Source organism: Dendroctonus ponderosae, unplaced genomic scaffold, assembly GCF_020466585.1.
Source record: "Dendroctonus ponderosae isolate FM_Combo_2020 unplaced genomic scaffold, Dpon_F_20191213v2 Dpon_F_20191213_1, whole genome shotgun sequence".
NCBI classification, from domain to species: Eukaryota; Metazoa; Arthropoda; class Insecta; order Coleoptera; family Curculionidae; genus Dendroctonus; species Dendroctonus ponderosae.
The window spans coordinates 32,150,180-32,163,336 of NW_026017110.1; the positions used below are offsets into that span (position 1 = coordinate 32,150,180).

Below are 13,157 nucleotides of genomic sequence, written 5' to 3' on the forward strand. Positions count from 1 at the left end.
ACCAAATAAATACCGGCTACATTCCTACCACGTTTGTACGATACACACAGCACAAGGAGATACAAATGGAGCACGAGTTAATTAACTGAATACGAGAACCTGCTTGATAAGAGCGGATAATAAGGAGATTACACAGGCACTAGTTTGCTTGGAGTTAACCATTCAAATGTATGGTGTTGTATGGTTTATTTATGTAAACACCAAACCCCGCAGAATTCGAGGTTCGAAATAAGTTCCGTCATTCAACGATTCCTGTTGAATTTACCGTTTATCCTTGTCTATCTTGTTGTCACTCTCCATTTATCCATGGTTACCGYAATTTTAAATAATTACGAAGCAACAGGTATTTGCGCAATGTTAATTAGGCAGATTACCTTGAAAAACATTGCTGCCGTATTTCCGATATAGTTTTTTGCAAATTTCTCAGTTTTTAATAACAATTAATTTATTTTACTAGTTTTTCTGTACTACTATAACACCGCCAGACAACACCCCCAGCGGAATGACGCCAATTTTGAATCACCCTGTATATATATATATATATATTTGGTTTATTTTTGTCCAGGAGTGTATATTTGATGTCCATTTATCGTTTGAATGTAATACCAAAAACTACTAAATAATTACAAGGATTTCAGTGAGCTATATTTAATTTTACGCATTCTGTGCGAAGAAATAACACACACGCAGAAAAACGCGTAAAAACGGGCTTCTTTCTGATCATTGCTTTTGTGCGAAAAATGGCACTCGAATAATTAAGGAAATTAACTAGCATCAAATCTGGATAAGCGACTGGTCACTTGATGTGTTGCCTCGTTACTATTAAACAAGTTTTTCTAAATCGTTGCTTCTGAGAGTTTACCTTCATATATGGAATGAATATAGATGAATTGGTTTGATTGCAAATATAAGCCGAAAATGCAGAAGGTTTTACTGATTACGGATCGAGAAAATTCAGCAGTCTTGCAAGCCTTACTTATCGAATAGAGTTTCGAAAAGAAAAGTTTTAAATACGTGAAAAAAATCCTGTTGCAAAAATACATTTGAAATATGGGAATAACTTTACGAAAATCCTTTCAAAATAAATTTAAAAAACTGCAGGAATACAAAAACATATCGTTATCAACGGAACAATTTCCTTCAGCTGACAGAATTCGTGCCAAACAAACTATTGGAGTTTTGGAGTGTTTGGGTTGAGTAAATCACGCCCTGGGGTTACAGCTTTTGGTAAAGTTGCGAATAGCTCGGCTTTCTAACCACATGTCTCCGCCGAAACCGAAACGACCCGGGCATAAATTAAACTATGGTGTTGTTATTTCGCCACCTGAAATCGAGTTTAGGCCTCATTTGACATAGATTTTCCTGTGCCGGGTCACGTAAATATATCACCCTTTCAGTGTTTTCAATAAAAGTATAAATTTGAGAAAAATTTGAGCAAATCTATTTAGACTTTCCAATCTAATTCCAGACATTCTTCTAGAAAATAAATTCTGATTCAGCTAACAGTCTGTCAGATCTTAAAGAATGATTTCAAATTGAACCCATTTTCCCTTAACTGTGATTCTAAAGTAAATCTTAAAGTCGGCTATGGCAAAACTTCAGCATTTATGTATGCGATGTATCGCATAGCCGCTTAGGCCCGAATTCAAGAACTACACTCAAGCAGTATTTCAATTAAGAAAATTAATTTGGTAAATAAATGCATTGCCCTGGAGTTTCTGTTCTATTCTCTCACCTGAAAAACTTTAGTTTCTGTAAAGCATAAATTTTATAGTAATAAATGTACCGCTAAGTACACTTGTTGAGTAAGATGGCGTAGAAATAATAACTACCAAACACCCTTTTGTGATTTAATTTGAACGGAGAAAGGATAATTTTTTTTCGTTTTTGTGGCCTGGCACTTTACCCGCTAACTTTTTTTACTCATGTTCTGTCTTTTTTCTCTTCCTCTTTATCATTGACATACAGGGAGATTCAAAATTCGCGCCATTCCTTTTGGGGAAGTAGGGGCTTACTTGGAAGGTACGAGAAAAATATTTACATTTTTTTTTCGATATTTCTAGAGATTTTAACAGTTGAAAATCGAATTTTAACTTTATTATTAAGCACTGTTTTGAAAGTGTTTCATCTTCAATTCGTAGCATAATGGAATTCTTAAGCATTCAAAAAGAAAATATACTATCTTCGCTTCAAAATAGGAAAACTTTTGATATTAAAAAAGTTCTCTTCTACAATTTTTTGATGAAAAGTCTAAGCGGCAGTAATGTTTTTTTTGGTATTAACAGATAGTTACAGGTGGATAACCCTTGTCAATAATAACAATAATTGGTCAAACTGTAACTTACTTTAAATTTCCTTTCACGAATTCGCGGATATGCGATTAGTTCCAGGGAACACTGCTACAGTAACATAGCAGAAGCTGAAAGAACTTACGCCAACAAAGGGCGAGGAGAATGGTTCCAGGAAGATAGTGGACAACAATTGATGTTCAGGTCCCAGACGCAGAGAAACAGTTATTGGACATTATTGCAGAAGAACCTTTCAGGAGCTCTCAGAGCATGGCACAACAAGTGAGACTTTCCCAGTCACCAAATAATACATACCACGTATACATTCTTACCACGTATGTAAGATACACATTAAACCAATGGATTACTGAACACCGGTATTAATTGAGCAGTAGTTAATTAATCGAATACCAGAAGCTGCTCAAGAAGAGTTCATAATAAAGTTACACAGGCACTTGTTTAGAGTTCCAGACTCTAATGTATGTTTTTGTAGTTTGTAAAGAAGTTAATAATTCGAGGTTATGAGTTTCGAAATAGCTTCCGTCATTCAACGATTGCTGTTAAATTTACCATTTATCCTTGTTATCTTATTGTCACTTTCTATATACTTCCATGGTTACCGGATTTTTAAATAATTACGAATCAACAGGTATTTGCGTAAAGTTAATTAGGCAGATAGGCTAATATAGTTTTGTGCAAATTTCTGAATTTTTTAATAACAATTAATTTTTTTACTATTTTTCTGTATCCTAAAACACCGCCAGGCAACACCTCCAGAGGAATGACGCCAAGTTTGAATAACCCTATATATTCCTTATCAACTCGACATACCGCCGGCCTTGAAAGGCTCCTCAAAACACCAACCACTGTCTTCACAGAAGCAACTCTGACGAGAGCATCGTCCCCAAGAAACATTTTGATTACTCTTCCCATCTTCCAACACATCCAACACATCTTCCAACACATCCTACATTATAATAACCAGAGATCCAATTTTTGAATTATTTTTCATCTTCAGCTTCCATTTAGATAGTTCTTGTGTCAGTATAGGATGTTTATGATCATATTCTAAATTTCAATTTTTTAGACGACTGCCGACACGAATTATACCAAATTCATCCAAATACGGGTTAGAAAGAGCAACCTCCCCTTTCTTGGTTCTTGTGAAGTCATAGGACCTGAGGTTCAAAATTTGGATTTAGTAGTTGCATTCTCACAGAATCTTAGCATAAAACCTACAACGCGATACAATCTCGTTACCGATGAAAATCGACATATTAACTGATCTTCATTTGTTTCGCAAACAACTAGTGTTCTACTTGATTATTCCTTAATTCGGGAATATCTTATTTATATTTATATTATGATTAGGCCAAAACCTCAAAAAAAAACCGTAATGATGAACTTTGAATTTCGTCTGGAAACACGCCACATGATATTATATCAGCAGGATTAGACTTAGTCGGAACGTGTCTCCATTCAGATTCCTTCAAATTTAAATTTTTTAATTTGTGGAACTATGTGAGACAGAGTGAGAAGATTGCTTGGTTCTGCCGCAATCCAGGCTAAAACAATAGTTGAATCAGACCAGAACAAAATATGGTGAATTTTGATTTGAAGAGAATTTATGACTCTTTGACAGTACAGCGCCGCATTATTCGAGACATGGTAAGGTTTCTGGTTTTAAAGGTGCAACACGAGACTTCGCACAAATGAGCTTGACTGGGATTCCTCTTTGATTATTCACAGATTTTAAATATATACATGCACCGAATGCTAATTGACAAGTATCAGAAAAACAATGAACCTCGTTTCGAATTGGATTCTTGATTTGAATTAGACGGGGAATTCTTATGTTATTGAGACTTGGCACCTTGCGGTAAAATCTGAACCATTCTTGGGATAAATCTTCTGGAATGGGTCCATCACAATAATTTTTTAATAACCACAATTTTTGAAGAAGCATTTTAGCTATAATAATAACAGGATCAATGAAACCAAGACGATCGAAAATTTTACTGACAATTGAGAAAATAATTCGCTTTGTTACCATTTCATTTTTATTTGAGCTAATTGTGAATTGAAAGGTATTTTCCGATGAGTTCCACAGAATACCCAAAGCTTTAGAATTGTTGCTGTCCTTTATGTGTATTGACAATTTGAACATTATCTGATGATTCGTTACCCAACTAATTATCTAATAATATCTTATCATTTGAATATGATTGCCTTAAGTAAAAACCAGCTGAACTCAAAATAGTGCGGACTTCTCTTGCCCAAGACAAAGTGGATTGAGTCTCATGTGCACCATCCAACCTCTTCAATTAGCAGCATTTGGAAATAAGACAATATTATCAAATGATAATTGTTTGAGACATCTGGTGGCTAAAAAGGAGGCTGAAGCAGTACCATAAGTCACCGTATTTAGCCGGTAATGTACAAGTAGTATACATAATAACGGACAAAAAAGAAATAATCCATGACGAAACAGTTCCGACCAACTTCTGCGTAGACAGTGATCACAGAATGGTAAGATCGAAAATATCAGTAAATGTTAAAAGAGAACGACTGAAGATGGTACAGAAAACAAACAGTAAGAAATAGACATCCCCCAAAAACACACAAACCTTTGAAAGTGACATTAACAAACATTTAAATAAGTTCGACACAGCAACAACCGACACTGTGGACATTGATCGGCTGAATGAAAACATAACAAAAGCTATACAACAAGCCAAACAAATCAATTCTGCCCGATCGAAACTAAGTGATACAACCAAGAACATGATGAAAGAAAGGAAATGTTCACAAGAGAAATATGGCAGAAATTTTCCGGAACTAAAACAATTGAATAAGAACGTAACTAAATTCATCCGAAACCACTTCAGGACATTTAACACCACCATGGCTGAAAAGACCATTGAAGAAAACCGAAGCATAAAAGTACTTAAAAAAGGTTATCTGGGGGAAAAAGGGAGATTTGTAAACTGTGAAACAGAAAAGGAAAAATAACGACCAACAAACAAGATATTTTGAGAATAATCGAAGAATTCTACAGAGACGAGTATGTTAAGACCGAAACAACTATTACCACCGAGCGGATTCATATGATTATGAATCAATGATCAGACGATATTCCAGAAATTACAACTGGCGAAATTCACAAATCCATATCTGAAATGAAAAACAATAAAGCTCCCGGAGCGGACAAAGCAGTTATCGAAGCTACTAAACTGGAAGGCAATAAAATGCTGCAAAGTCTCAAGATCCTGTTCAACGAATGCCTCAAACAAGGAAAAATTCCACAGCGCTGGAACAACGCAACCATTACTTTGCTGCATAAAAAGGGAGACAACACCAATTTTGCCAACTACCGTCTTGTAAGCCTACTATCGCATGAGTACAAGCTATTCACACGGATTCTAACGAATGGGCTGAATTCCAAACTACATATTTATCAACCACGGAAACAGGCCGGTTTTGGATCAGGATATGGCACAAATGGTCATCTCCGAGTCCTTAAAAACCTCATCGAGAAGTCCATTGAATACAACAGACCACTCGTTCTAATATTCGTGGACTACGAAAAGGCATTCGACACTATTGATCAGTTCTACATGTTAAAATCTTTGTCAGACGGTAGAATAGACTACCGGTATACTCAAATAATAAAGCATATTTATGAGATCGCTATAGCCAGCGTGAAAACACAGGAGAGTACATTTATAATCGATAAAGGCGTCCGACAAGGAGACACCATCTCGCCGAAACTCTTTACAAGTCTCTTCGAATATATGTTTAAATCTGTTCACTTCGATGGACTTGGCATCAACATAAATGGCAAAATCCTCACATAGTTAAGATTCGCAGATGACATAGTTTTAATCACACATCGTATTGACCACGCCAGAACTATGCTTCAACAACTTAATGCGGCATCTCAAAACATCGGTCTAATAATCAATTTGTCGAAAACGCAGCTAATGACAAATCTAGTACTTAGTGATGGTGTATGTATATATCAATGGCGTCCAGGTTGAGGAAACTACCGCTTACAAATATCTCGGTCATGAAATTCGAATAAATGAGGACAACCAAACACATGAACTACAGAGACGCATAGGATTGACGTTGGCAGCTTTTGGAAATTTGAGACACATATTTAAAACAAATATACCGATTTGCTTAAAGCGAAAAGTTTTCAATCAGTGTGTTTTGCCTGTTCTTACTTACGGTGCCGAAACACTAACCTTAACAAGAAGGGTAACTCAGAAGCTCAGAGTGACTCAACGCGCAATGGAAAGATCAATGCTAAGATTGACACTTAGGGACCACATTACGAACACTGAAGTCCGCAAAAGAACAGGACTCGTAGATGCAGTGGAGAGGACCGCAACTATGAAATGGAACTGGGCAGGACATATTGCCAGAATACAAGACAATGCGGATGTGGACCAAGCGGATAAAAGAGTGGAGACCCAGAGAGTACGCGAACGGAAATAGGGGACGACCGCCAACTAGATGGTCTGACAACATAAAACGCATCAGGACCAACTGGATGCAGGATGTACAAGACAAGGAGAGGGTGGAAGAAACTAGAGGAGGCGTATGTTCAGCAGTGGACAAATCTAAGCATATGAAGAAAAAGAAGAAGTACGAGTGGTTAGGTTCCGCTGGGACGCCAAACGATCCTTTGATATTCACGATCTCCCTTGGAAAGGAGAATGCACCTGTACATTTTTGCAATATCTGCAGTAAAAACAATTAAATGAGATCGAAAGCGAGATATTAAAGATAATAACCTCAATACAAGTACCTACCTTTAGAACATCATTTAATGAGAGTTTTGAGGTGCACTGGCACCAAAAAGAGCTCGTAGTTTTATTGTTGCTGAATAGTCGTTGAATAGACAGTCATGTAATAAATATCAATTAGGGATACACTTTTGTTCTGAAATACTAATAGGTAACATATGACCCATTTTTATGAATTTGTCTATAAACTAACCATATCTTTGACCAATATCTTGATTTTTTTTTAAGTTATTCTCAATCTTTTGGAAGTGTTGAGTAGCTGTTTAATTTGCTTCACCAATTTAACTATGAATTGACCCGAATTGTGACGTGCGAAAGGTTGTTTAAAATGTAACCCGCATTCCTGCTCCTCCTTTGATAAAACCCATTAATTAGCAGGACACTCTTCAACGCGCCAAAATAACTATACCTGTTTATTTAAATTTAAGTCTTTTGAAAAATTACAAAGACATTTTTGTTGCTTATTACGGACCTCAAATTGACCAGACACAATCCAACTCAGTTATGTTTGTTGTAATATAGGATTATGAAGGCCAAGTTTAAACTGTCCTTTGAGTAACAAATGATAAAAAAATTTCGCTCCCAATAAGATATGAATCCCTGAGGCTTGGTTGAAATTAGGATCTGCCAAATTTATATTCTGGGGAATTGGTAACCTTGAAAGATCAAAAGAAGTTTGAGGTATGTTGCCTGTTATTTTATCAATTAACAAAAACTCTAATTGAAATTCGTTCTTATTAATAGTACATTTGATTTAAGTTTTAGCTGATTCTGTAATGTAAGCTGTTTTATAACTCCTTTGTTAAGAAATTACTTTGTGACCCAGAACCCAGTAAGGTTCGACACTTGATGGGTTGGTTGGTTTTATTATAAATGTATACAATATCTGCAGATCAAATAGGAAATACCCCACTAGCAAAACGTACAGCTGTGTTTAGTAAAATTATTCAAATGTACGTGATTTACCAATTTATCAGGTGTATCAGTATCAGATCTTTGTGTACACATAATTCAGCATATAAATTTAAACTCAAACTCAATTTACCGGTAACGGACGATTTACCCGCATCGTTAAACACGAGGAAAGTACGAATAAAGGCGGGTATCGATAAATGGTGCATCATAAAGCCTTTTGGGTCAATCGAAATAGTAGCTACTTTTATATGAGGCGAACATCCGGTTCTTTCATGTTATTGACTGAATAAGACCAACGGGTTACCGGATTTTCACCGGAAATCACTCGGAAATGGAATGATTTCTCAAAATTTGTTTCAACTGCTTAATATGCAGGGACCGTAAATTGATTCCTTTAATGTCAACAGCGTTTACATGTAATTAGTAATAACAGTTTGAAATAATCTGACATAAATGTTTTCTTATCTATTCTCTGAAGCATGCGAAAACAATGTTTCTCTTAATAAATAAAGAATAAATAGTAGTGTCGGTCAACATTGGGTCATAATATCGAGTTTAGTCACATTCATACCTATAGCGTCGTCATAGAGTCTGAAGTTTCCGTGAAAGGCCACACATAAAATTTCACATTGATTTGCATCAAAACGTAAGTGCTTGTTTAATTTATTTGTTTCGTCAGTTAAAGACACATTTCCCAAGCAGAACATAAATTATACTTACCAGTATTAAATATAACCAGTACACCAGTAAAGGAGAAATTAGTATCTAAAAAAGAAAAGAAAATACATCTACAGCTATCAGTTTTAATAGCGCAAATAAGCATTAAGAACTACAATAACTTATTTCAAAAGTGGAAAATAAAATGTAAATAATTTGACAGATTAAGCTTGGCTGATGATTGACCTGAAATGAAAAACCATTTAAATTTCGAATATTAAATCAATTAAAATGGGTTGAATAAATCAACTTTGACAAAAGTTACTGCATCAAGTATTTCAAATGACCAAAGTGATAAAAAAAATTTCCAATTAAATCGAATATTTCTTCATAAAACATTTTTCATTGGAATATGTACAGGAAATGAAACAATGTTAATAAATTTGTTATTCAATTAACAATTGGATGTGCCTCTTTTTAAAAATTAATTAACAAATATATAGAGTCGAAAACATATCCAAGGCTGTTCCGTTATTACTGATTTATTTTATTTACATCTGATCCAACAAAAATATTTTTAAAACTTTCGAGTTGATTTGTGTTTTTCAAGTGGATTTTTTGCAGAATATCTGTGACCGCCAAATCAATCCTATATGTTTGATGTATTGAGCAAACTAAAAACTAAAATTAGCAGTTAATTCTGAAAATATTGTTCTACTGACACTGCGGTTCTTATTACTATTGTTTTCGAAATATTAGCGAGAATATAGAATCAAAACAAATGAGTCGTTCACAGCTTATAATCAAGCTGATTTTTAAGAAATGCGATCAACACCTCGGTGAATTTAGAAACACTATGAGATATTTTAGATAAGCTAAAGACAGTTGAAGCTAGTTTCTAGGTATTTAAGCAGTTGAAAGGTGCTCAAATGAGGATTACTAGTCGTCCTAAAAGACTTGGTCCCTTCAAAATAGCATATTTCGGGTCAAATAAGGGTTCGAATCACGACGATGATACGAAATATAACCCCCAAACTTGATTATGTGCAAACCTACCCATTCCTTCCAGCCAGCCCCGAAAATGTGTTTTTAAAGAGGGTGCCTGCCTTGTTAAAATATTGGCCTAAAATTTGCCTAACTTTACAGATGATTGCTTTTACGGTAATATGGGCATATAAGACCCCATTAGGTTTTATTGAATTTTGAATATTTAGTACCCTCAGAGTCCTAACGTGAAAGTGTGAACAAAGTGCCGACTTTCGGCATGATATGCATATGATATATTTGCCGGATAATCAGTGAGATAACTGCTAAATTCAGAAGAAGACATTTAAAGATAAGTCAAAAAACTCTTGGAAATTATATCTAAAAGGGCTATATTCAAATCTATATTCAAATCAAAGGTACTCCTTCCCCTCCGCCTTCTTCCTGCGGTAGATTAGGGCTAGAAATATATTCCGTTGATCAGGGTAAACACATCGGAATAACAAATGGGCCTAATTGTTTAAGGTGACGTCCTCTTACTTTAACACATTCGATAACTCGCTTTTTAGTATGTGATCTATTTTTGAAACATTTAATTAATTTAAAACAAAATATCGAACGAATAAAACAAAGAAGATACAGACATGGTAATCTTCGTAGACAGAGAATTAGACATTTTCCCCCTTTCAATTGTCTAAGAAAATTTWAATTTTGTTTCCGGTAATAAAGACTCGTGCCGTAATCATATAAAATAGATTGAGACCGCCAGCTGTACAGGGTGTATAAAAAGTATAACCCAACTTTTTTATTTTAAAGCTGAATTCATTTTTTATCATGGTTGAATTTGGCTTTCAATTGAAAAGTTGGGCAACCCTAGTTTTATTAATTTATCTCTTATAGTTTGTGACATATGTCAATTGATTAAACAAGTATGCCATGACAGGTGTTTACGAAACAAGGTATAAAAATTAACGGTTTAAAATTTAAAACCCAAATTTGTAAGGTAGTTAGCTGAAAGCCCTGGCTAACTCCCCGTATGGGTTTAAGGCATTAGTTTTGTACCACATGGGTGCATGCAGCCTACAAACGCCATTTAAAAAAATAAGTTTTTTTTTAGATAGTAGATACCTAAGTTAACTTTTTCGGTTCTGTTTGAACATATTGCTATGATGTGAAACTAAACTAAACATACTAGTTTCTCATATGATTAAGTTAAGGCGTTATTCTTAATGTTGTTGTTTTAAGTTATATTATACAGGAACCAAGTCAAAATTAATTCCTGGGCTTGAGTCATTTATTGTCTATTTATCAGTTAAAATACGTTTCGGTGTTTCTCTAAAATAACAGAAAGTAAAAAAAAAAAATTTCATTAATTTAAAAAACAATCATAGTTCAGCTTCATCATATCACATACTAAAATACATCACAATTGCAACACTTTAAAACATTCTAAGATTAATTAGGCCTAACAGGTGATTAGTCAGGACAATCAATTCTGGGAAGAGACTAGAATTCTTTGTTCAGATACTCAGATAGTGTGTGATATGATGAAGCTGTTGACGAACTATGATTATTTTTTAAATTAACGAAATTTTTTTTTTACTATCTGTTATTTTACAGAAASTGATGATGGTGGAAAACACCGAAACGTATTTTAATTGATAAATAGACAATAAATGACTGAAGCCCWGGAATTGATTTTGATTTGGAATTGAAACACAGTCAGCAAAGTATGTACAATTATACAGGAGGTATGAAAAAGAAATAGTTAAAAATGATCACCTAAACCGGCACATTTGCAAAAAAAAATAAATCATATATTTTGCAAAAATGTATTTGACAATAACGTTTTCCTTATTACAACTACGTGAATCCCTTATGTTTTACTTCAAAATTAACAAATTCGAATTAATTAAACGACACATTTGGTACCTGTCGAAAATATCGATTTTCAAATGAGTTCCAAAGCAATGTTATCAAAACATTTCAAACCATTGGAGAGCAAAATATACCGCCATTCATATTTTCACTTTGAAACCAAATTACGTCAAATCTAACTGTGAATATAGCGTTATTGTCCGGTGTCTCGTTTTAATTACTATAACAGAAGAAAAGAAGAAAAAAGATCGTCAATGAAATCATAATAGTTATCCACAAATAAATGGGAAACGAAAAAGTTAAAAAAACACAAGTTAAAGCACCTGATGTCCTACAAAAGGAACCGCTGCCAAAAAGTATTTCGATTTTCATCCTCATGAGGTTTTATTAGTGCGAAACATTTTGAATGTGATCAAACCTTTATGTAACCCTTACCCTGCAAGCACACAAACTCTAAATTCGTTTTATAAAATAAAAATGATCCATTTTACTGGACTGGTTTCAGTAAAGTTTAGGGCCATCAAATTAACCCAGGCTTAATATTTTCAATGTATTCTCCTGTTTAATACCATGGGAAAAACGCACGTTAATAACTTACTGGTATTTAGCGTGATGTGAAATTAAACGTTTTTAAGTTAAAAACCATTTAAAATAAGCAAGTTGATACCTACTTCCGGTATAAGCGGAAGTGGGGCCATTTTGGAAATGTATTAGACCGCTTACCCCAATGACCTTGGCACACTGTGCAATTTTCAAATTTCTCCAAATTACAGTTTGTCAAATATCGATCGCGGTGGTTCCCGGTGGGACACGCCGTAGGGTGATTCAGAATTGGCGTCATTCCTTTTAAGGGGTAATAGGGGCTCACTTGGAAGGTACGAGAAAAATATAAAAAATTTTTTTTCGACAATTTCTAGAAGATATTAACACCTGAAAATCGAATTTCGACTTTGTTATTAAACATTATTTTGAAAGTGTTCCATGTTTAATTGGAAGTATATTGGAATACTTAAGCAATCAAAAAGAAAATTACTATCTTTGCTTCAAATTACGGAAATTTTTCATGTTAAATAAGTTGTCTTTTTTAACATGAAATTTTCCAATTTTTTGATAAAAAGTCAAGGCGGCAATGATGTTTTCTGTCATTAACAGATAGTTACAGGTGGATAGCCCTTGTCAATAATAACAATAATTTGTCAAGCTGTGACTTACTTTGCATTTCCTTTCACAAATTTGCKGAWATGCGATTAGTTCAGGGGAAATGCTACAGTAACATAGCMGAAGCTGAAAGAACTCACACCAACAAAGGGCAAGGAGAGTGGTTCCAGGAAGATAGTGGACGACAATAGATGGCTCGGGTTCCAGATACAGAGGAACAAGTATCGGACATAATTGGAGAAGAGCCTTGCAGGGGCACACAGAACATTGCAGAACAACTGACACTTTCCCAGGCACCAAATAAATACCGGCTACATTCCTACCACGTATGYAAGATCAGATTATACCAATGGAGTTCTGAACACCCGTATAAAATGAGCAGCAGTTAATTAACCGAATACGAGAAGCTTCTCGAGAAGAGTTCATAATAAGGCGATTACACAGGCACTTGTTTGGAGTTACA

General features: G+C 34.7%; 1 protein-coding gene across 3 annotated transcripts in view; it reads right to left on the bottom strand.

The window, feature by feature from the left end:
* The window catches only part of LOC109534691 (furin-like protease 2), a 904,557-nt gene that overhangs the window by 833,984 nt on the left and 57,416 nt on the right, over positions 1–13,157 (bottom strand). The window contains exon 2 of one of the 3 annotated variants that reach the window (XM_048670177.1): positions 8,738–8,782. The exons of the other annotated variants lie outside the window; for them this stretch is intronic. The gene's annotated coding sequence lies outside the window, so the exon portion shown is untranslated. The remainder of the gene's footprint in view (positions 1–8,737; positions 8,783–13,157) is intronic. 3 annotated transcript variants of the gene reach the window in all.